Source organism: Mobula hypostoma, chromosome 22, assembly GCF_963921235.1.
Source record: "Mobula hypostoma chromosome 22, sMobHyp1.1, whole genome shotgun sequence".
NCBI classification, from domain to species: domain Eukaryota; kingdom Metazoa; phylum Chordata; class Chondrichthyes; order Myliobatiformes; family Myliobatidae; genus Mobula; species Mobula hypostoma.
Window position 1 is genome coordinate 41,068,667 of NC_086118.1, and position 20,867 is coordinate 41,089,533.

General features: G+C 41.9%; 1 protein-coding gene across 4 annotated transcripts in view; it reads right to left on the reverse strand.

The window, feature by feature from the left end:
* Positions 1 to 15,960, reverse strand: part of LOC134360306 (transmembrane channel-like protein 6) — a 109,727-nt gene extending 93,767 nt beyond the window's left edge. The window contains exon 1 of one of the 4 annotated variants that reach the window (XM_063074520.1): positions 15,592 to 15,960. The gene's annotated coding sequence lies outside the window, so the exon portion shown is untranslated. Of the gene's footprint in view, positions 1 to 1,516; positions 1,625 to 14,798; positions 15,428 to 15,591 lie in introns of those variants that run through there. The other 3 variants (XM_063074517.1, XM_063074519.1, XM_063074518.1) reach the window with 3 other exon arrangements.
* Between the last annotated feature and the right edge of the window lie 4,907 nt (positions 15,961 to 20,867).

The window sequence follows — 20,867 nt, forward strand, 5'->3', positions numbered from 1 at the left end:
GAGAGAGTTAAGAATATTTACTCTAACATTACGTAAACTGCACAGCACAACATAAAAAGCACATCAATATTTATGAAGGCATTACACTTCTGTTCTTAGACACTTCAGTCATTCAGAAATGCTCAATCTAATCAAACCAAGTCAAAAGCAAACTGCTTTTGACGAATTTGTTAGTGGCACAAATTGCAAGGGAGCTGGAGTTCAGAAATGTGGAAGTTGTTATTCAAGTTGTTGCTGGAGCCACATCTGGACTATGTCCAACAGTTTCAAATATGCTAGCATTGGAGGCAGTCCAAAAGAAATTCATTAGGCTAATTTTTGGGAAGTGAAGCCTATCTCCCAAAAGCTGCAGTAAAGTGGATCTGTATTTGGAATTCAGAAGAACGAGGGATGTTCCAATGGAAACATGTAACATCCTTTGGAGGCATGATGAGGTTGATGTTGAAATGAACATGGGCATAAGATGAGGGGATAGTCATTTCACACAAGGGATCTTTTCCTAGCAGAGGGTGGTGAATCTCCAGCATTAGCTATTCCAAAGGGTTGTGGAGGCCAAGGAGGAAGGGAGATACACCTTTGAAATAGAGTAATTAAGAGCTCTGGGGAGCTGCACAAGAAAATAAAGAATTTAGCTCTGGACCAGATCAGCATGATTATTTTGAACTGAGGGGCAAGCCTAAGGAACCAGGCCGTCTACTCCTGTTCCTATTTACTGATGGTCTGATGATGGTCTGTGTTCACGATCAACCCACGCATTCAGAGGGGTGTGACGTTCTCTGTTGCTGTTGAGTGCCAAGAACTCATGGCGACCCTACGGATAGTGGAGGCTTTTCTTCCATGCAGATATCGCTGCTGCCCAGGGTGGGACCTGGCCGGATTTAAACCCAAGACCATCCACCTCAAAGGCCGGTGCTGATGCCCCCACACCATTGGGCAGCCCAATGTTCTCTAGCCCATCTTTAATAGTCCTCAATTCGTTCAAAACGGCCGGCTGGTGGAGTAGTGGCATCAGCACTAGACTTCAAGGCAGATAGTCCTGAGTTCAAACCCAGCCAGGTCCCAACCTGGGCAGCAGCAGCATCTGCACAAAGGCCTGGCGATCTACTTCCGTATCTTGCCATGGAAACCATATGATCCATGAGGTCACCAAGAGTTGGACTCGACTAAACGACTGAACAACAAATTAGTTCAAAAGCAGCATCACACGGAACAGAGGGCAGATCACATGACAGCCTTCCAATCTGAGGAAGAACTGTACATTTCTGACCATAAAACTGAAACTAGAAGTTTTTAATTCTGTGGAACAACTGTTGACTCAGGCATCATTTGACCGAGATAGAGAATGAAGCAACAATGTATATTCCCCAAAAATGATTTAAAATTATGACTTCACCACCCAAGTGATTAAGACAATGCTCCTTACAACAATGGACAATCAGGCCAATTCAGCCCTTTGAATTTTGCCAACACAAATTAGTCCACGTTCTTTTCTACATAACTAACATCTTAAACTCACAATCAAACAAGTCGATTCATGCAGAATCACACTGCGAGTACCATTATCTGGAATTGTGCAGACTAACAAGTCTTTCTCTGCTGATGATCAGAGGGTAGCAGCAATCCTGTCAGGGGAGGGAGATACAAAGGAAACATTTAGAGACATTTATACAGGCACATACACAGGCAGGGAATTTAAAGATGCAGGCAGATTTGTATTTTAAATTGGTACCACAGTAAGCACAGACCTCTTGGGTTAAATGCCAGTTCCTGGTTGATAATGCTCATGAAGTGTCTCATAAACTGAACTTTCTGAATTCATTTAACAGGGAACATAACTTGCCGTTTCAATAATACTGAATATAATACAGCTAAGTGTTCAAGATGAATCCAGCAGAAACTAAGAGGCCTGAGTTAATAAATACCAGCTGGAGTTAAGTCATAATCTGATTTTTAAATGGATCCATAAATGAGTGATAGCTTTATAAAACACATGTGGAATCACAGGAGAGTTTCAGCATAGAGGACACTTCCGGTCAAGGTGGTGATGAGCTGCGATTTCTGTCGAGGTCGTGGTTTAGACTCAGTTGTTCTGTAGGGATGGCTTTGGGGACAGAGAAGGGAGTGAGGGGGTCAGGTTTGTGTTTAGGGACAGGAATGTGGGGCAATTAGAGGTCAGACCAGAGTCAAAGCCTCTGCTCCACGCTTGCAGACCAGGGACATAGACATGTGATGAAGAACGTCTGTGGTTGGGTGCTGGGCGTGGCAGACCAGTGAGGATAAGGGCTGGTGGCCTCCCAGGTCAGCGTGCTCCAAATTCAGAATTTCATGTGGGCAGGAAGTACAAGGGCCAATGACCACCCTAGATACGTGAATTGGCAAGACTGGAGTTCAAAGCTTGTAGTTCGAGATTCTCATTTAACATCCTCAGTGAATCCTAAGGTTGATACCAAAGATCACAGCTGGAAGATCAATGGCTGCAGTCCTGCGTCTGGGTATCCATTTGGGAGGTTCATGGCCCAGTGTCTGCGAATCCAACAGTCCATTGGAGGCTGGAGGCCAGATCTGGCCTGTTCTTGTTTTGACTTTGAATTCCAATAGGCCCACCAATGATAACTCACACAAAGAATTGTACCGTCTAAAATAGTAAACACAAGAGACTCTACAGATGCTAGAAACCTCAGGAATGAAAGGGTTAATGTATGAGGAGCACTTGATGGTTCTGGGCCTGTACTCGCTGGAGTTTTAAAGAATAAGGTGAAATTTCTTGAAGCCTATTGAATATTGAAAGGCCTAGACTGAGCGGACATGGGGAGGATGATTCCTATAGTGGGGGAGTCTAGGACCAGAGGTTATAGCCTCAGAATACAAGGACGCCCATTCAGAACAGAGAACAGGAAGATTTTCTTTAGTCAGAGGGTGCTGAATCTGTGGAATTCATTGCCATGGATGGCTGTGAAGGGCAAGTCATTGGGTATATTTAAAATGGGGGTTATGGGTCCAGATTGGTAAGGGTGTCAAAGATTACGGGAGAAGGCAGGAGAATGGGGTTGAGAGGGATAATAGACCAGCCGTGATGGAATGGCAGAACAGCATCGTTAGGTCTAACGGCCTAATTCTGCTCTTATGCCTTATAGAAATTCAAAGCAAAACATGCAAAATGCTGAAGGAACTTGGCAAGTCAGGCAGCAGCTATGGAGACTAATAAACAGTCAATACTTCGGGCAAACAACAGGAATTCTGCAGATGCTGGAAATTCAAGCAACACACATCAAAGTTGCTGGTGAACGCAGCAGGCCAGGCAGCATCTCTAGGAAGAGGTGCAGTCGACGTTTCAGGCCGAGACCCTTCGTCAGGCCATGGCCCTTCCCAGTCCAGAATTTTGTGCATGTTGCTAAGGATTGGCTCAAACTAGCAAATGTTTTATTAAAACTCACGATCCACTTTCTGGATAGAAAGCAAATTGGATAAAATGAAAGTGGGGAAAATATGACGATTTAAAAATTCAAGGAAATTCCAGCTGTTGAAGACAGTGAGCTTCAAACTTGGCTTACCAAGTCATTACATACAAGGGTTTAGAGGATCATTGGAATCATTACTTACAGTTAGATGACAGCTTGTGTGTGTTAATCCAAATACTGCAAGTACTCATAAAAGAGTCAGACCACACCATCTGTATTAATGAATATATTTTCAAAATTGGCTTGCAGACACAGTACCAAGCTAAATGTTTAGTCACCAAGTAACAGATCAACAAATTTACGATGATGGCAAGATTAGGGGTGTAGTGGACAGCGAGGACAGCAGGTTTTTTCCCCCACTGAGTTTGGGTGTGACTACAACTAGAGGTCATCGGTTAAGGGAGAAAGGTGATAAGTTTAAGGGGAACATCAGGGAAGCTTCTCCACTCAGAGGGTGGTGATAGTGTGGAATGAGCTGCCAGCACAAGTAGTGGACACAATTTATTGGTTATACAAAAAGATGGTTTACTTCTGGGTGTACAGACACCATTTCTTTTGGTCATTTTTTCCGAATGCAATACTTCTTTTATCACTATTCCTTCCTGCAAAGGAGAAGGCAAATTCAAAGCCTGTCCAAATCCAAGTTCTATTTGCTTAAGCTACTGCAGAGGAGTGGAAACTGAATGACAGAACAAATCTGTCACAACCCGGAGTAATTTATCTCTTGTGGACAGTCTTCTGCAGCAGGAATTTGAATAGTTTATCAAATGGCAAACAACAGGCCGTATATATGGTGACATATACAGTACATACTTTGAAACTAAATTTACTTTGAACTTTTTAGAGCCTGTTATCGTCAGCCCTTTAATGATTATACTTGCAATGAGAAATTATTTTTAAAAACAATAAATGGTGCGTATTCCTAGAGTACAATGAAACACACATAAGTAACGCGGTCCTATATTGCCAAACCAAAAAGAAGCAATATTGTTTTTTACTGTCTCTATAACCTGAAATACTACAACCCACAAGCTGTTTACCAACGACATGTCAAGACAGCCAGCAGCACAGACTTCAAGAACTAATAATCCTGATGTTGCTTATTTCAGAATTGAAGCTTCTCCTTGAATAAAGTGCATACTTTTCTGTGAGTGAGTGTGTATATTTATTTTTCTATAATGCCACTATAATTATGAACATGCTGACAAAATGCTCAAATGCACATCAGTTAACTTGGGCCTAGCAACTATAAGCCAGTTGCTAGGAATCATTCCAGGTTTTGAAATTATGGTTTAATTATAAATATGGTTTAACTCTATGAGAATCAGTCTTCGGGAAACTCTTTTCTCCTATCAGATTTCTTCTTTAGCCCTTTAACTCTTCCTTCTACCACCTCCCAGGTACTGACCTCCCCCCCTCCCCCCACCCCCACCCACCTTCCTTCCACCTTAGCTGGCTTCATCTATCACTTGCCAGCTTGTTCTCCTTTCCCACCCACCCCCTGCCCCAACTTCTAGTTTCTTCCCCACTCTCCTCCCAGAACTGACCAAAGGTCTTGGCCTGAAATGTTGACTGTTTGCTCGTTTCTTTATTGAGATTCAGCTCACAATAGGCCCTTTCGGTCCTTCGAGCCGCGCCACTTGCTAATCCACATATTTTATTTCTCTCCGTAGATGCTGCCTGACCCGCTGGATTACTCTAACATTTTGTGTTTGTTTTTCAGGAAATAAAACTTGTACACAATTTAATATTCAATTGATACTTCATGGCTGGTGAACCCAATATTTGGGTGTGGGATTGTTGTTTTCATTGAAACTACACAGGGAAATCGAATAGATCGGCTATTGTACTGGCTATGACACATTGTTTAAGGATCCCTGCCTCTTAAGGCACATTTCAAACCTGTTTTGCAACTTTACCTTCTGGTTAGTTGAATATTCATGGACCTATCTATATATTTTGGGTGTCCGGAGTTTGTACAAGGGCATTTGGAACAGACACCAAAGGTTCAATTACTATCAAAGTATGTACAACTCCGAGACTCTTCTTCTCCAGATAGCCACACAACAAAGAAAACCATGGAAGTCAGTTCAGAGAGAAACAGCAAACCCACCAGCAACCCCCCATACAAAAAAGAATGGCAACAAGAACATCGACCCCCTGACACCCTCACCCTGCATGAAATTACCAGTACTGAATACTCAAAGGGCTTTCGATAGTTGGGATGTGCTGCCACCGTAAATATTTAATTCTGTACATTTACCTGACTACATTCCTAATGTTAAAATTCAGCAGGTGATTATACCAATTGAAACTGTAGTTAATTGTTTATTGTTACCTTTATGTTGAAGGATCTCACGTGACCTGTACAAACCGGTTGTGTGGTGAAAAAAGCACAACAGCACCTCTTTCACCTCAGACGGCTGAAGACGTTTGGTAAGAGTCCCCAGATTCTAAGGACTCTCCACAGGGGCACAATTGAGAACATCCTGACTGGCTGCATCACTGCCTGGTACGGGAACTGCACTTCCCTCACTCACAGGACTCTGCCAAGAATGGTGCGGACAGCCCAGCACATCTGTAGATGTGAACCTCCCACTATCCAGGACATCCGAGGGGATGTCAGGGGTACGTTTTTCCACACAGAGTGGTGGGTGCATGGAATGCACTGCTGGCACTGGTGGTGGAAGTGGATACAATAGGGTCTTTTAAGAGCCTCTTAGGAAGATAGAGGGCTATGCACTAGGGAAATTCTAGGCAGTTTCTAGAGTAGGTTACATGGCCGGCACAACATTGTGGGCTGAAGGGCCTGTAATGTGCTGTAGATTTCTATGTTCTATCTTCTATTTACAGAGACAGGTGTGTAAAAAGGGCCCGAAGGATCACTGGGGACCCGAGTCACCCCAACCACAAACTGTTCCAGCTGCTACCATCCGGGAAACGGTGCCGCAGCATAAAAGCCAGGACCAACAGGCTCCGGGACAGTTTATTCCACCAGGCCATCAGACTGATTAATTCACACTGATATAGTTGTATTTCTATGCTATATGACAGTCCTGTTGTACATACTATTTATTACAAATTACTATAAATTGCACAGTTAGACAGCGACGTAACATAGAGATTTTTACTCCTCATGTATGTGAAGGATGAAAGAAATAAAGTCAATTTAATTCCATACAATTCAAGTATATTACATTGTGCCAGGAGGGCGAGATTCTTTTGCATTCTACTGGATTCTCTCTCTCCTGGAGGTTCGCTGTGTAATAAAGACTTCTAATTCCCCGTTGCAGAGGTCAAGATGGTGCTAAGCCGTGGTCTCCATTGAGATTGTGGCTCAGATTTAGTTGTTGTTTGCATTCATAGGAATGGTTTTAGGGACTGGGGGAGGGAGGGGGGTCAGGGGTCAAGTTAGAGTTAAGGGATAGTGATGTGGGGTAGTTAGAGCTCAAAATTCGAAGTAAGTTTATTATCAAAGACAGATACGTCACATATCAAAGTAGATATATGATCTATTTTCTTGCGAGCATATTCAATCAATCCGTAATAAAATAACAACCATAATAAAATCAATGAAAGACCACACCAAATGGGTGCTCAAGAAAGAAATAATAATAATTAATAAATAAGCAATAAATATTGACTACATGGGATGAAGAGTCCATAGGGTTGTGGGAACAGTTCAATGATGGGGCAAGAGAAGTTATACCTTCTGGTTCAAGATCTTGATGGTTGAGAGGGTAATAATTGTTCCTGAACTGAGTGCATTGAGTTCTGAGGCTCCTGTATGACCTTCCTGATGGCAGCAACAAGAACAGTGCATGACTTGGGTGGTGGCAGTCCCTGATGATGGACGCTGCTTTCATGGAACAACGCTGCTCTGTGTAGATGTACTCAATGGTGGGGAATTCGAGGTCATACTAGGACTCAGGAATGCTGAGCAATTAGTGGCCAGGCCTCTGCTCTACACTTGAAGGCCAGCGACGTGGCATCCGTGAATGTCGGGGCTGTCCCAGGTCTGTGGGTCCTGGGATTTGGATGTCCATACACACAGGAGGCATGTGGACTGGTGGGCTGGAGTGCATGGAGCTTGGGGTCCCATCGTCGGCTGGTCCGGGAGTCGATACCAGGAACATCAAAGCACAAAGGTCAATTTGTGTGGGAGGAAACCAGAGCAGCTGGAGGAGACCACATTCCAAAGACGTACGGTTAGTGTTGGTGAGTTGTGGGCATGCTGTGTTGGGGCCAGAAGCGTGGCAGACTAGTGGGCTGCCTCCAGCGCCATCCTCACTGATTTCATTTGACACATTTTACTTTAGGTTTCGGTGTACATGTGACAAATAGAGCTGATCTTTAGAGCCAGCGTAATTAAACCAATTACAACATTTGTGTGGGAGTGTAAACCACATTCTCAATTTACCGCACAGGGACAGGCACGAATGAAGATAATGACTCCTAAACTCTTTTGTCTGCACATGGTCCATATCTCTGTTCTCTGCTTATTTTGTTCTTTGAGTGTGCGCTCAGTTCTCTGCACATTCATACGCCTTATCTAAATGCCTGTCAAACACTCCTACTTTGTCAACCTCCACCACTACCCCTGCCAGAGCATTCACACACCCACTACTCTGTGTAAAAATCTTTCCTCACTGATCTCCTTTGAACTTTCCCCCTCAAATTAAATGCATGCCCTAGAACGTGAGACATTTTGACCCAAGGGAAAAGATACTGGTTACCTGCTCTATCTATGCCTCTCATCATTTTACAAACTTCTATCAATTCTCCCCTCAGCCTCCACAACTTTGGAGAAAACAATCCAAATGTTACATCATAACAGCACTCTTTGCATCACCTGCCTCCAAACCATGAAGAATTTTGGTAAACCTTTTCTAAATTCTTTCCATACACTCTACATCCGTCCTATAATGGGGAGACCAGACATAATATTTACACTGACACAAAATTTGTAGTACAGTGGATTCTGGTTATAGTACATTTTGACTCAAGCAGCTAGCCCAATCAGCCGAAGTTTCATAAAAATAGTTAATTTAAGGTATAAAAAAGACAAATCACTGTTTAAATGAGTACAAATTATGCCTTTAAATGAAAGACAGTAGAATTCAGAACACTACCAATACTACTACTGTATATCGGTTTCAAATAGTTATTGATGGAGGAATTCAGCTATGCACACTGCCATGTTCCTTTGATTGACTGTAAATTAACAAAATAAGCACAGATACTTAGTGCACATAAGGGCTGCCTTCAGACAATGCTTTCCATGATTGTATCCTCCAAATCTTCATTTTAATTGTAACATTCAAGACGATAGTCGATACCTTTAAATTGTTCATAGTTCCTAACTTGTTGAAGTAGTAAAGTCATGTCATTTTCACTCCCGGCCGTTTCTGCCATCTCCAAGACAGTGTGCTTGAAACCACAGTGAGCAAAGCAGCCCTTTCTTTATTAATCTTTTTATTGATTTAGAAAGAGCATATACACAAACAAGAGGAGAATTATCTCAAGTTTGTATCAATAACAATACAGAGAGTGAAATAGACATTATCAAAATCATACATAGTATTGAGCAAATATGTAATATATAATAAAAAAGAAAGACAATTCTCCTCTTATCAATTCATAGAGAGAAAAAAAAACTTTAAATTTTTAAAATGAGAAGACCCCCCCCCCCACTACACTATAAGAAAAAAAGGGGAAAAATGGGGACTGGGTAGTCCATTCTGAGGATACGACTTTCTGATCACATCTAAAACTTCGAAAAGAAATAATTGGAAGAGTAATAAATCAAGTCAAATGAAAATATTAAATAAAAGGTCGCCAGATTTGCTCAAATTTAAAGGATGTATCAAATGTCCGACTTCTTATTTTCTCTAAACTTAAACAGGACATAATGGAGGAGAGCCAAGAACAGACAGTAGGTGGATTAGAATCCTTCCGCTTCAATAAAATGGCTCTACTAGCCAATAAAGTTGAAAAGGCTATCATACATTGAGCGGAAACAGGAATATTTCCTGCTTCCAATGGGATAATCCCAAAGATTGTCGTAAGTAAATTAGGTTGTAGGTCCAGATCCAAGATTTTTGATAGCATTTTAAAAATATCTCTCCAAAAATTCTCTCGCTTTATACAAGACCAAAACATATGAGTTAAAGTGGCCACCTCAAAATTTCATCCGTCACAAATAGGATTAATGTTGGAAAAAATACGTGCTAGTTTATCCTTTGACATATGGACCTGATGTACTACCTTGAACTGTATCAAGGAATGACAGGCACAAATAGATGAGTTATTCACCAAATGAAAAACTTTACTCCATTGATTACCTGACTGTTGTGTACATACATCTACTGATGCTTCTGGACACATCTTCCCGATGATTCCAGGAACATCACTGTGTTTCGGGTCTTTCAACATCATACAACCTCCTCCAGGTGACCCAGCCGGGGCTGATCAGACCCCAGTTGTGTCCAGATGGCTAGCTACTTATGACTCCATGGCTCCCCTCATTTGAGCCACAGCCATCTTGAGGCCCTCTCTGCCGCATCGGTGGTACTGCGGATGGCTCTCCTCTTCCTCTCTCCACTCTTGAAATTCTAATTCCCAAGCACGTTTAATTTTATCGTTAGATATCATTCATAAATTCAATAACCATTTATATTTTATAGCTATCAACCCTTTTTGAAGTGGTTTAAGCTGAAAGAGAGCATCTGTCATATTAGGTGGATAAGCAGAAGGGTAATTTGGCAGCAAACCACGTAAGAAATTTCTAATTTGTAAATATCTAAAAAAGTGTACATTAGATAAATCATATTTATCCACTAACTGAGAAAAAGACATTAAACAATCCCCTGAAAACGAATCTGAAAAAGTTGTTATTCCCTTGGTTTTCCAAATTTAAAAGGCCTTATCCAAAATTGATGGTTTAAAAAAATTAAGATGGATATTACTAGAAAGAACAAAATTGTTTAAGTCAAAAAAATTTACGAAACTGAAACCAATTTGTTAATGTATGTTTAATAATGGGATTAAAATCTTGTCTACTAATCTTAGAAAACAAAAAGGGAAGAGGAGCTCCCAGTTAAGAGGCTAAAGAGAACCCCTTTCACCGAGTTTTCCTCCAGTTCCAACCATGAAGGACAACCATGTATGTCTGAATTATGAATGCAAAAAGTAATGTATCGAATATTAATTGCCCAATAATACATTCTAAAATTTGGCAAAGCCATACCACCATCCTTTTTTAATTTCTGCAATAAGGGTTTACTCAATCTAGAATTTTTATTATTCCAAATATGAGATAAGATTATAGAGTCTATTCTGTCAAAAACATTTTAGGAACAAAGGAAGGAACTACCTGAAATATATATAAGAATTTTGGTAGAGCTATCATTTTAATAGCATTAATTCAACCTATTAATGATAATGTCATAGGTGACCATTTAGAAAGCATTTATTGGGTGTAATCAATTAATGGGAGAAAATTATATTTATAGAGGTCTTTAAAATTTTTAGTAATTTTAATACCAAGATAAGTAAAGTAATTTTTAGCAATACTAAAAGGTACTTGATGATTTTGATTCGAGTAATTATTAATGGGAAATAACTCACTTTTATGTAAATTTAATTTATATCCAGAAAAACTACTGAATTCAGAAAATATAGATAACATAGAAGGAATAGATTTCCTAGGATCTGAAATATAAACTAACAGGTCATCTGCATAAAACGAAACCTTGTGTACTTTGTCCCCTCTCTTAATACCCTGAACAGTATTAGAATCTCTAAGAGCAATAGCAAGGGGTTCTAAAGCCAAGTTTGGGCTAAGAGGACATCCCTGAGAGCAAAGCAGTTCTGATTCGTCTTACTGCTTATCTCTTGCCAATGATCACTCAAGTGCACGACTGATGCTAGGTAGAAACTGTTTGGCAACTGTCTCCTTCCCCAATTAAGTGACATAGTGTCCCAAATAAACGGAGGGAATCCCGGCTATTTTCTTGAATAGTTTTTATTCTTTAAGAGTTGTCCCAAATAAACGGCTGCCCCAATTATCCAATGGCCCAATTAGCCACACTCCACTGTATTATGAACCATAGTCATGATGATGAGAGACTATAGAATGAAGTTACCAAGCTGGTGGAATGGGCAGACACATTGTAAACCATGTTTAACAAGGAGACATGTGAGGTAGTAAGAACTGGAGCCGATATTAAATCAATGACATTGTTCTAAGAGCAGTACATGAGCAGAAGGACCCACAGTTATGGGTGCACGCTTCTTTTAAGTTGAGGAAGTGTAAGGCACAATTCTGGGCATTATTGATGGAGGTATAAAAGCAGGAAGTCCTGCTGAAGCTTTATAGAACAGTAGTCTCATCTAAGATGGGTTCAGTTCTGTTTTTTACAATTATAGGAAGGATATGGGTGCATTGAAGAGTATGCAGGAGAGATTTATGAGAATGGCTCCTGGAATGACAGACTGCACTTACAAGGATAGACTGAAGAAACTGAGGCCATTTTCTTTGGAAAAGAGAAAGCTGGGGGTAGATCTAATGCAAGTATATAAAACATTAAGGCAGAATGGACAGCAGAAAGTATTGATGGAGCGATAAAGAACTAGAAGCCACAGATATACAAAACAGATATACAAAATGGGAAGAGAATTAACAGCAACATCGGGAAAACCTTTTTTGAAAAACACACACAGCAGATAAATCAATTGGATCATTGCTGATCCAGCAATCCTCAAGTCAGTCATAAAGTATTCAGACTTTACTTCCATGGAGGAAGAGAATTTTGCCACTCTGAAAGGGGAAAAAATGCCTCATCTGTCATACACGGTCAGTTCCTTATTTTTGTATAGTGACTCCCTGTTGTGGTTCTTCCACACGAGGAAACCTTCATTGTAGGAACCCTCATGATCCAAGTATTTCAGTCAAGTTTACTCTCTATATTCTGAGTTTACATTCTTCAGCTATGGACACTGCCCAGGGAGAAGGGATTAATATAGTTCAATACTTAATTGGCATTGGTTTGCCACAACATTGTGGGCCAATTGGCCTGTCCCTGTGCTCCATTAATCTGAGTCCATTTTCATGCTTTTCCTCAAAACTCACAATTCCCTTGCTGTTTAGAAATCTATCTACTTCATCCTTAAATATGCACAAGAAAGTTCAAGCCCACTCTTAACCCTCAACAAAAGAAAGCCATCTTCATCCTGGTCTGAACCCCTCATCCTGCCCCCGCCCCCTTTGCTCTAAGACCGTGCTCTCTGGTGTGGGACTCTCTACTGAAAGGAACCATCTCTTCTCATTTATTCATCTAGCTCTTGAAGAATCTTGTGTTTAAAGAAAATCACTTCTCAGTCATCTCAACCCCGAAGATAAAGGATCCCAACCTTTTAACCTTTCCCCTCGATGCCCTAATTGCCTCCATTGAAATTCCCTGTCTTTTTATATGGGCACAAAAACTGTCCAAACTCCTCGATGTGGTCTCACCACTGCGGTAAGACTTCCTTATTTTTACATTCCAACAGTTGTGAAATAACAGCCAATATTCCTTTAGCCGAAATAAAACAGATTTTACAGTTGCTGGAAATCCAGAGCAAAAAACATAAAATGCTGGAGGAACTCAGCAGGTCAAGCAGCGTCTGTGGAGAGGAATAAGCAGTCAATAGTTTGAGCCGAGACACATCAGGATGTATGAGAGTCCTGATGACAGGTCTCAGCCTGAACCATCAACTGTTTATTCCTCTCCATAGATGCTGCCTGGTTTGCTGAATTGCTCCAGCATTTTGTTCCTGTTAGTCCATTAACTTTCCCTATTGCCTGCTCTGTTGTGCTCCAGCGTTCTGAATGTTCCAAATCCCTGTGCTGCTGCTCCTTCCGATTTCCTTCAGTTTACACTGTCCTTCCTTCCAAAATTGTCACATTTACATTTCCCCACACTATTCGCCAATTCACCAAATTTTTTGTCCACGCATTTATCAATCTTTGCAAGCTGTACCCTCCTTTGCCTTGATGTTTAGTTCTCAGTTCCTTACAAATTTGGCACTTGCATTTTCACTTCCACCCTTGGAGTTATTAATATTTATTGTGAAGACTTACGGTCCTGGCACTTAATTCCACAGTCACCCTTTGATCACTAAGTGGTCTTATAATGATCCATTATCCCCATCAATATCCAATCTTCTTTCCATGTCAATATCTGACCTCATCACCACAGGTTGTTACACTGTGAATTAACCTTCAGTGATGCAAATGCATCTGATTCCCATCCGGACAATATTTCCTCAAAATATAATCTCTAATAACTTCGTCAGATACAACTTCTCCTTCATGAAACTGCACTGACTCAGCTCCATTGCATTATGGTTTTCCAAATGCACTGTTATTACTTCCTGAACAAATTTTCATCCTAGCACTTTTTCCACAAGCTCATTTGGTTTTTGAAGAAGTCCAGACACAACGGGCTGAATGAGCTCGGGTGCAGACACAATGGGCTGAATGGCCTCTGGTGCAGATATAATGAGTTGAATGCCCCCTTTACTACAACAATCCTGTTAATTAAAATGTGGCAGCAGTGGTTCTGGGCTTTCAGTCAGTGCTTAAGGGCACAAAACTAAAGAATAATTACACCACATAAAGAAATGTGTTTAGTCAGTAGGAAGTATATGTTACATTCTCATTTTTTGTAAAGCAGCATGCTTTAAAGTGATTTAAGAACTATTGCAGACTGTCCACATAACACAAGAACGTCAGAATTATTGACTCAAAAGCATTTTTCATGCCAAGTGCAAAGTAACAAAAGTCAAATTTAATAAGAATTACTGATAAACACAAAAGATTCAGCAGATGCTAAAAATCTAGGTCAGGCAGCATCTATAGAAATGAATAAACAGTCGATGTTTCTTCAAGACTGGAAAGGAAAGGGGAAAGACACCAGAATTTTAAAAAAAGGTCGGGAGGGAAGGACGACGAGATAGACGGTGATAGGTGAAACCAGATGGGTGGGAAAGGTAAAGGACTGGAGAGGAAGGAATCTGATGGAGATCCATGGGAGAAAGGGAAGAAAGATGGGCACCAGGAGGTGATCGGCAGTGAGTAGAAGAGGCAAAACGACAGAGTGGGGAATAAAAGAAGAGGGAGAAAAATATGGATTCTGTTTAAACCATGAAAGCAATTATCTTACATCATATTGTTTACCACAACCAGTCAGTCCTAGGAACAGCACATTATTTTAAAGGTCATAATGAACAGGAAAATAGCATTTTGCTTATCTAGTCAACTTCAGAGTAATTTATATTTGCACGGATACGCTGTACCTTCAGTTCCAAAGGCTTGATTTTTTTTCAAAAATTTACATGCAATCTCTTGAGTTTGTAGAACAGAAGGGAAATGAATGGCAACAATATTCTCGCTGAAAGCAAATACACCACAGATGTCTGCCAGAGATACGACGATTAAAACCTCGACACTTAGCTCATTGGAAGTATCGTTTCCCACACCATTAGTCGTTGGCATGATGTTAACTACCTTTGTGGCCCACGGCTACCAAGCCAGCTTGTGTACCGGCAGAGGGCCTTATCAGTAATGCAATCATTCAATGGATAGTTTCAACTATTTGTGGATTTTAGCTGAATCAACAAAGCTGTCACCCTCAGTTGACATAAATTTAAACGATATTTTATTTTCTGTAATCATTAAGTACGTTTATCGTTTCTAATCATTGTCCTCCTCAATTTTGATGTCAAGGTCCAAATTCAAAGTTTCCAGTTTTTCATATATAATTGTCCAATTAAAATGCACACTTTAAAGTGGCAGCATTACAATGTTCGATCGCAGAGAGCTCGGGGAGTCCTGCCAGGTTGAGTTTCTAAGAGAAATTTTGTGAAGAATCAGCAAGAAAGAAACCTTTGATAGTCGCACCCAGTTTAAACACGAACAAATGAGGTGCAAGGCCGGTAGTAAAAGCCTCGAAAAAGTTAAGTGGAGCCCAGCCAAACCTTCGAGACGAGGTTAAGAACTGCTTTCACGTTGTTAACCCGACAAGAACCGCACAAGGTCCCCTCACCAACTCTTTTACTACAAACAGAAACTTTAGTCAGTTGTTTCTACCTGTTGGATCCAGCGATCTTCACCTGGGATATCTTTTGTGTCTCCCCTTGGAACGCTGATTGTTGCTGCTGCTACTTTGTTGCACTGTCCGCACCTGCAACTCCGCCGGGCGGCGCTCTGCAGCTGGACCGCACAGCCCTCTGGGAAATGTAGTCCCAAACGTTTTGTGTGACCGCTTAGCTGGACTGGAGGAACTCTGTTGGTCAGGCAGCATCTGTGGATGCAGAGGGATGGCCGACATCTAAGGTGGCGACCCTGCATCAGGATTTGCATCTCGAGTTTCTTCAAAGCTGACCTATATGTATTTTATCGCTACCTTTTTTAGAAGATAAAGGTGAGGATGTATGCTGAGGTAACGCTGCTTCTGGACAATCATGAGCAGTTTTGGGCTCTATATCTGAGGAAGGATGTGCTGACAGTGAAGAGGGCCCCGAGGAGGCTTACATGAATGATCCCAGAATGAAGTGGTCAGTAAATGAGGAATGTTTGAAGGGCTCATTGAAAACTACCGAATATTGAAAGGCCTTGACAGAGTTGACATAGAGAAGTTCCATTTGTTGGAGAGTCAAGAACCAGAGGGCACAGCTTCAGAATAAAAGGACCATCCTTTAGAACAGAGATGAGGAAGAATTTCTTTTGCTAGAAGGTTGTGAACCTGTGGAATTCATTCCCACAGACAGCTGTTGAGGTGAAGGGACAGAGAGAGAGAGAAAGAGTATATATTTCCCTCTGTCCCTCTCACTATACTCCTTACCCATCCTCTGGGCTTCCCTCCTCCTCCTCCCACTTTCAAATCTCTTACTAGCTCTTCTTTCAGTTAGTCCTGACGAAGGGTCTCGGCCCGAAACGTTGACTGTACCTCTTCCTAGAGATGCTGCCTGGCCTGCTGCGTTCACCAGCAACTTTTATGTGTGTTGCTTGAAATTCCAGCATCTGCAGATTTCCTTTTGTTTGAGGTGAAGTCAATATGCTTTTTAAAAAGTGGAGGTAGACAGGCTCTTGACTAATGAGGATGTCAAAAGTTATGGGGAGAGGGAATAATAACTCAACAATGTTTGAAAGGTGGAGCAGACTTGTTGGGCAAAATCGCCTAATTCTGCACCTATGTCTCCCAGTTATAGTTTTCAGAATGTCAAAATGCAAATACAAGAGATATTAAAAAAAAGTAAATAAATAATTTGAGGATGTGATTTGAGAATAATTTGAGAATTTTTTGAGGATGTGACTAGACACATTGATGAAGGTAGAGCAGTAGATGTAGTGTATATGGATTTCAGCAAGGCATTTGATAAGGAACCCCATGCAAGGCTTATTGAGAAAGTAAGGAGGCATGGGGTCCAAGGGGACCTTGCTTTGTGGATCCAGAATTGGCTTGCCACAGAAGTGGTTGTAGACGGGTCATATTCTGCATGGAAGTCAGTGACCAGTGGTGTGCCTCAGGGATCTGTTCTGGGACCCTCTTCTCTTTGTGACTTTTATAAATGACCTGGATGAGGAAGTGGAGGGATGGGTTAGTAAATTTGCTGATGACACAAAGGTTGGAGGTGTTATGGATAGTGTGGAGGGCTGTCAGAGGTTACAGCGGGACATCGATAGGATGCAAAACTGGGCTGAGAAGTGGCAGATGGAGTTCAACCCAGATAAGTGTGAGGTGGTTCATTTTGGTATGTCAAATATGATGGCAGAATATATTATTAATAGTAAGACTCTTGGCAGTGTGGAGGATCAGAGGGATCTTGGAGTCCGAGTCCATAGGACACTCAAAGTTGCTGAGTAGCTTGACTCTGTGGTTAAGAGGCATACAGTGCATTGGCCTGAATCAACTGTAGGATTGAGTTCAAGGGCTGAAAGGTAATGTTACAGTTATATAAGACCCTGGTCAGATCCCACTTGGAGTACTGTGCTCAGTTCTGGTCAGCTCACTATAGGAAGGATGTGGAAACTGTACAATGGGTGCAGAGGAGATTTACAAGGATGTTGCCTGGATTGGGAAGCATGCCTTATGAGAATAGGTTGAGTAAACTTGGCCTTTTCTCCTTGGAGCAATGGAGGATGAGAGGTGACCTGATAGATGTGTATAAGATGATGAGAGGCATTGATCGTGTGGATAGTCAGAGACTTTTTCCCAGGGCTGAAATGGCTAACACAAGAGGGCAGAGTTTTAAGGTGCTGGGGAGTAGGTACAGAGGAGATGTCAGGGGTAAGTTTTTTTACGCAGGGAGTGGCGAGTGCATGGAATGGGCTGCTGGCGACGGTGGTGGAGGCGGATACAATAAGGTCTTTTAAGAGACTCTTGGAAAGGAACATGGAGCTTAGAAAAATAGAGGGCTATGGGTAACCCTAGATAATTTCTAAAGTAAGTTCATGTTTGGCACAGCATTGTGGGCCAGAGGGCCTGTAATGTGTTGTACATTTTCTATGTTTCTAAATAAGCAATACACAGAGAACATGAGATGGAAAGGTCCTTGAAAATGAATCTGTAGGTTGTGGGAACAGTGCAGTGATGGGCAAGTGATTTGTATAAAGTTATCCCCACTGGTTCAAAAGCCTGATAGTTGAGGGGTAATAACTGTTCCTGAACTTAATGGAGTGAGTTGTGAGGCTCCTATACATCCTTCCTGATGGCAGCAGTGAGAAAGAGAGCATGACCTGGATGGTGGGGGTCTCTGATGACAGAATCTGCTTCCTTGCAACAGCGCTCCGTGTAGATGTGCTCAGTGGAGGGGAGGACTTTACCTGTGATGGACTGGGTTTCTGTAGGAGTTTCCTTTCAAGGGCATCGGTGTTTCTGTACCAGGCTGTGATGCAACCAGTCAATATACTCTTCACCACACATCTGAAGAAGTTTACCAAAGTAGTAGAGGTCATGCGGAATCTTTGCAAGCTCCTAAGAGGCACATAAGCGAAAACCTTCATAATTGCACTGTGTGCTGGCCCAGGACAGATCCTGTGAAATGACAACTCCAAGAAATTTAAAGTTGCTGACCCTCTCCACCTCTGATCCCCTGATGAAGACGAGCTCATGGACCTCCGACTTCCTCCTCCTGAAGCCTATAATCAGCTCCTTGGTCTTGCTGGTATTGAGTGAGAGATTGCTGGTCTGGCATCACTCAGCCAGATTTCCATCTCCCTCCTATATCAGCAGCTTTGATTTACCCAATGACAGTGGTGTCATCAGCAAACTTAAATATGGCACTGGACCTGTGCTTAGCCTCACAGTCATAAGTGCAAAGTGAGTAGAGCAGAATCTAAGCACACAGCCTTGTGGTGGACCTGTCCTAATGGAGATTGGGGAGGAGACGCTGTTGCTAATCCGGAGGGGAGGAGAAGATGGCGGCGCAACGCAGCGCGCGCAGCCGCTCCGAAATGATATCGCATTTGTTAAGTAGGGGCCGTGCACAATTTGATGGAGACAGACGTGAGAAGCACGGAGGAACATCTGGAGAAACTTCTGAAATACCTGCTTCGCTGCCACTGCTACTGTGCGATCGAGAATCTCCGGAGGGGAAGGCCCCAAATCCTCGGCTTTGCCTATTGCCTGTTTCCGGGGCCGGGGTCGAAGTGCTTGGCAGAGATGGTGCTCGGTGTCAGAGGGCTGGTCAGAGGCTCGAAGTTTTTGGACAGACTCAAGAGTCGGCTGTGGTCGGGTGCTTCCAGGGTACTGCATCGGCAAGTTTGCGGCGCTGGAGGTTCATGGCAGCGAGAGTTTTTTTTTCTTCCTTCTACCGTCTGTGTGAGACGATGGGACTTTTGAGAGACCTTGAAACTTTTTTTTAACCGTGCCCATGGTCTGTTCTTTATCAAGTTATGGTATTGCTTTGCACTGTTGTAACTATATGTTATAAATATGTGGTTTTTGTCAGTTTTTCAGTCTTGATTTGTCTTATGTTTCTGTGATATCATTCTGGAGGAACATTGTATCATTTCTTAATGCATGCATTACTAAATGACAATAAAAGAGGACTGTGTGTCCTCATAATCTAATCTAATCTAATCTGAACTGACTGGGGTCTGCAAGTGAGGAAACTGGGGATCCAATTGCACATGGAGGTATTGAGGCCAAGTTCTTGAAGCTATTGATTAGTTTTGAGGGGACGATAGAATTGAACGCTGAGCTGTAGTCAATAAAGAACATCCTGAAGTAAGCATCTTTACTGTCCAGATGCTCCAGGATTCAGTGAAGAGCCGATGAAATGGACCTGTTGTGCCATGGAACCTGCTCCAACTTTAAATTAGAGCCGATTCAATTTGCCTCTCAGGCAGGAGTTGATCTGTCACAAACAGGAGAAAATCTGCAGGTGCTAGCAATCCAAAGCAACACACACAAAATGCTGGGGGAATTTGGCAGGCCAGGCAGCATCTGTGGAAAAGGATCGAGGTTTCCAGTTGAGACCCTTCATCAGGACTGATCTTGGAGTCACTCTCTGCTCATTCTCTTCTGGCTATGGCAATGAACTTTTGTCCGTGTAAAGATCTAAAGAATCAAGTCTTGTTCCAATTTCTAGAGTGCATTGAGGGAGTGCTGCACATTCATTGTTAGAGTCTTTGAAAAATATTTAACTAAGAGGTTCTCTTGAAATGTCATTTTGGCGCTGCTCTGAAGAAAACCCAAAGGAATTATCCTGACCACTAGCTGAGGCAACATCACAAATGAATTTCCTGATTGTTATTGAAATGGTTGCCATGTTGTATGCTGCTTCAAGAGATTGTGGAGTCCTTTAGAATGGCATGATTCTTTTTTCATGAAAATTCTAACCACATGTACTTTACCTTATAAACACAAACATTTCCATAAAATTCAGCAACCACCCCCCACCCCCGTATTTGCAGAACATTCATTAAAGCCAGTGAAATGTTTTAGAAGTGTGATTTCCTCTCCTGTATAAGAAAGCTCTTGAATCGGTTAATACACTCAATAGTCCTGGTGAAGGGTGTCAGCCCAAAATGTTGACTGTTAACTATTTTCCATAGATGCTGCCTGGCCTGCTGAGCTCCTCCAGCATTTTGTATGTATTATTTTATTTCCAGCATCTGCAGATTTTCTCGTTTGTGACATGAGTCAATTAGCTGACTGTAACTTAAGTTAGGTTCTTATTTCTACCTTATACTGACACTTGGCTCAGCCATGCCCAAGTTTCATTTTTGCATTCAGATCTGACTTTTCCAAAGATCCTGAGGGAAATGGATGTTTCTCACGTTCCAGCATCTTGTGTATCGTAAGCTGGGGGACCGTTTTGTTGAACACCTCTGATCCATCCACCAAAAGCGGAACTTCC